Source organism: Chrysemys picta, unplaced genomic scaffold, assembly GCF_011386835.1.
Source record: "Chrysemys picta bellii isolate R12L10 unplaced genomic scaffold, ASM1138683v2 scaf1626, whole genome shotgun sequence".
NCBI lineage: Eukaryota > Metazoa > Chordata > Testudines > Emydidae > Chrysemys > Chrysemys picta.
This window is the reverse complement of record NW_027054332.1, coordinates 8,203-12,500: the sequence shown is the minus strand read 5'-3', so window position 1 is coordinate 12,500 and position 4,298 is coordinate 8,203. Positions and strand designations below refer to the sequence as shown.

The 4,298-nt window shown below is 70.6% G+C and overlaps 1 non-coding gene across 1 annotated transcript; it reads left to right on the top strand.

Moving 5' to 3' along the window:
- The first annotated feature begins 3,511 nt into the window (after window positions 1-3,511).
- Window positions 3,512-3,630, top strand: LOC135980026 (5S ribosomal RNA). Its single transcript, XR_010597257.1, has one exon. It is a non-coding gene; the product is annotated as a 5S ribosomal RNA (ribosomal RNA).
- Window positions 3,631-4,298: the final 668 nt, after the last annotated feature.

The window sequence follows — 4,298 nt, the reverse complement described above, 5'->3', positions numbered from 1 at the left end:
AGCCTCCGAAGAGAGCCCCCCTTCTCCCCGCTTTCCCAGGCGGCCCGGGTTACACCCAAGGGCGAAAGCCGGCGGAAGAGAGAGCGAGACAGGGCGGGGGGGCGGGCCGTTAAGACCCCCCCCTCCCGGCACCTACCCTCGAACCTCTCTCCCCGCATTCCCCGGTGTTCCGGGTGACACCAGGGGAGAGTCCGGCAGCGGAGAGGGCGCGGGGCCCTCGCGCTGCTTTTCTTTCCCCCCCCGTGGTGCCCCGGGTGGCATCGAAGAAGGATGTCGGGAGTCAGACGGAGCCGGGCCCCCTCGAGCCCCCCCTTCGCCCCGCTTTTCCCGGTGTCCCTTTCTTGGTACGTGGCGACGCGGCGCAGAGGCCGCCACCGCCTTCCAGGCAACCCGCTAGAGAAGAAGTCAGCGACCCAGACAGGGAGGGCAGCAGGGGTTACTGGTGCTCCAGCGAGAGGGCGGTACGGGGGTCCCACCGACGCCGAGGGCCAGCCCACCTCCCGCGGCCCGCGCCGCGTGGTGTGGTCCTGTCGGGGGGGGACCGCAGCGCGCCCCTGCTCGCTCTCGCGACCGTGTTTGGCCCTGCTGAGCCTCGCGGCTCCCTGGGTTTTTCGGACCCCTGGGTGGTCTGCCGGAACCGCTCGACCTCGCACGGCGGAGATCTCGGCCAGACGGCCCCACGCACGGAGGGCCGGGCAGGTGCCCGGGCCGCCCCGAGGAGGGAAGTCCCCATCGGTCCCTGGATCTGTGCACGCGAAAAGGAAGAGGGTCCCCATCCGCCTGAACACCGGACGGCCCCGCGGTTGGGGTGCCGGCCCGCGAAGGGCCCTTCCCGTCGCGAACGTCAGCGCCACATCGATCGGCGGGCGCGAGAGGAGCGGGCCCCCCCTCCCTCCGGGGGGCGCCGACACTCGGAGCTCGGCTCCCGGCCGCTGCGGGGCCCGTGAGCTAAGAGCCGGGAAAAGCGGGCCGTCTCGGCGGAGGGCCGGGTGCTGGCCTCCGCCCTCAAACGGGCCCGCTCCCCCCCTCCCACGCCGGGCAGGGTCGGGTACAATACTCGGATTGATCCCCTAGGCTGAGCTCCGGTTCTCACAGGCTCTGAAAAACCTGTCCTCAGAAATCTCCTCACACAATCCTCGAAAGGCAGGTCGAAAAAGCCAAAGCCCCGCCTTCGGCGGTACGAAACTGGAACCGGGCGCCACCTCGTGGTTCCCTCGGTCGGCCGAGACGGCGTGGGGCGACCCCTTCCGGACATCCGCGAGACGACCGGCCGTCAGGTCAACCCATTCGCTCCAAAGGGGTTGACCTGGTGGCCGAGAGGGGACTTTGAAAATTTTTCGGACTTGGAAAACTTTTTTTTTTTTTTTTCCCCCCAGCCCGCTTCCTCCGGGTTGACCCGGTGGCCGAGCGTCTCGCCGTCCCCGGACGCGGCGAGGGACTGCCTCCCGGCCGTCAGGATCGGGCCCACGGAAGTCTGATTTTAAAAAAAATTGGCCGACGCCACCGCGGAGGGCTACCCGAGCACCCCGGGCCCCGGAGCCGGAAAAGGGAAAAAAAGGATCGGGCCCACTAGAGACATGGACCCGGCCGCCAAGCAGGCCGCCCTGGGCTGACCCTCCCCGGCCGCAGCGAGGGACTGCCTCCCGGCCGACAGGATCGGGCCCCTGGAAGTCTGGGGGTGGGGGGGGGAAATCGCCCCACGCCTCCGAGGAGGGCTGCCCGGGCGGGCCTGGCCCCGGAGCTCGAAAAAAAAAAAAGGATCGGGCCCACTAGAGACATGGACCAGGCCGCCCTGGGCTCACCCTCCCCGGCCGCAGCGAGGGACTGCCTCCCGGCCGACTGGATCGGGCCCCTGGAAGTCTGGAAAAAAGACTGGAACCTGACGCCTCCGAGGAGGGGGCGCCCAGGGAAGGAGGGAGATCCGGGTTGACCTGGTGACCGGACGGGAAAGAGGCCACCGGGCGTCCCCCCCCTTAAAACCTAGGGGTTGACCTGGTGGCCGGAAAGCGAACCGGCCAGCAGGTGAACCCTTTCGATTCCACGGGTTGACCTGGTGCCCGGGAAGCGAACCGGCCAGCAGGTGAACCCGTTCGATTCCACGGGTTGACCTGGTGCCCGGGAGGGGACTCTGAAAATTTTTCAGCCCTTTCGACTCGGGGTTGACCTGGTGGCCGAGAGGGGACTCGCACGGCAGGCAAGCCGCCCTGGGCTCACCCTCCCCGGCCGCAGCGAGGGACTGCCACCCGGCCGACTGGATCGGGCCCCTGGAAGTCTGGAAAAAAGAATGGAACCTGACGCCTCCGAGGAGGGGGCGCCCAGGGAAGGAGGGAGATCCGGGTTGACCTGGTGACCGGACGGGAAAGAGGCCACCTGGCGTCCCCCCCCCTTAAAACCTAGGGGTTGACCTGGTGGCCGGAAAGCGAACCGGCCAGCAGGTGAACCCTTTCGATTCCACGGGTTGACCTGGTGGCCGGAAAGCGAACCGGCCAGCAGGTGAACCCGTTCGATTCCACGGGTTGACCTGGTGCCCGGGAGGGGACTCTGAAAATTTTTCAGCCCTTTCGACTCGGGGTTGACCTGGTGGCCGAGAGGGGACTCGCACGGCAGGCAAGCCGCCCTGGGCTGACCCTCCCCGGCCGCAGCGAGGGACTGCCTCCCGGCCGACAGGATCGGGCCCCTGGAAGTCTGGGGGCGGGGGGAAATCGCCCCACGCCTCCGAGGAGGGCTGCCCGGGCGGGCCTGGCCCCGGAGCTCGAAAAAAAAAAAAAGGATCGGGCCCACTAGAGACATGGACCAGGCCGCCCTGGGCTCACCCTCCCCGGCCGCAGCGAGGGACTGCCTCCCGGCCGACTGGATCGGGCCCCTGGAAGTCTGGGGGGGGGGGGGGAATGGAACCTGACGCCTCCGAGGAGGGGACGCCCAGGGAAGGAGGGAGATCCGGGTTGACCTGGTGACCGGACGGGAAAGAGGCCACCGGGCGTGCCCCCGTTAAAACCCCTAGGGGTTGACCTGGTGGCCGGAAAGCAAACCGGCCAGCAGGTGAACCCTTTCGATTCCACGGGTTGACCTGGTGCCCGGGAAGCGAACCGGCCAGCAGGTGAACCCGTCCGATTCCACGGGTTGACCTGGTGCCCGGGAGGGGACTCTGAAAATTTTTCAGCCCTTTCGACTCGGGGTTGACCTGGTGGCCGAGAGGGGCCTCGCACGGCAGGCAAGCCGCCCTGGGCTCACCCTCCCCGGCCGCAGCGAGGGACTGCCCCTCCCCACCCCCCGGCTGACAGGATCGGGCGCACTGGAAGTCCGGGACAGTATTTTCCCCGACGCCGGGGAGGGCGGGCGGAGGGGCTCTGGCGGCCAGCCCGGGCCCCGGAGCTCGAAAAGGAAAAAAGGACCGGGCCCGCGAGAGACGGGGGCCCTGCCGCAGGGGGGGGGGGCAGTCCGACCGGGGCTCACCGTGCGGCAGGCCCGGGCGTCGGCAGGGGAAAGCGGGCGAGGAGGCGCGGGGCCGGGTGCCTACGGCCATACCGGACCGAACGCCCCCGATCCCGTCCGATCTCGGAAGGTAAACCGTCCCGGGCCTGGCTAGTACTTGGATGGGTGACCGCCTGGGAATCCCAGGTGCCGTAGGCAGCTTTTCCCGGTCCGAGTCAGCTCTCTCTCCTTTTCTGGGGGGGAAGGAGAGGGGGGGACGGGCCGGAAAGCCCCTCGTCGCTCCTGCCGAGTCGGAGGTCGCGGCCGCAGGTCACGGGTCTGGGCGCCTGGGGTCCGGCTCCCCACCCACCCGGCTTCCTCCGCGGAGGACCCCCCCCGGGGCCACCGAAGCCGCTGGGGGAGACCCCGGGCATGGGGCGGACTGGCCCGGACCCTCCCGGCCGCCGGCCCGCAGGTCCGCCCCGAATCCCCCCCCGCGGCCACCCAGGCCAGGCCTGGCCAGGCGGGACGGACGGCGGGTGTCCAGCGCCCAGCGGCTTCCTCCAGCGGGGACCCACGGACCCCAAAGCCGCAGGGGGAGGCCCCGGGCCCGGGACGGACTCGCTCGGACCCCCTGCGCCCGGCCGCCGGCCCGCGGGACCGCCCCGAATCCCCCCGCGGCCACCCAGGCCAGGCCTGGCCAGGCGGGACGGACGGCGGGTGTCCAGCGCCCAGCGGCTTCCTCCAGCGGGGACCCACGGACCCCAAAGCCGCAGGGGGAGGCCCCGGGCCCGGGCCCGACTCGCTCGGCCCCCCCGCCTCCCCTGCGCCCGGCCCCCGGCCCGCGGGACCGCCCCGAATCCCCCCGCGGCCACCCAGGCCAGGCC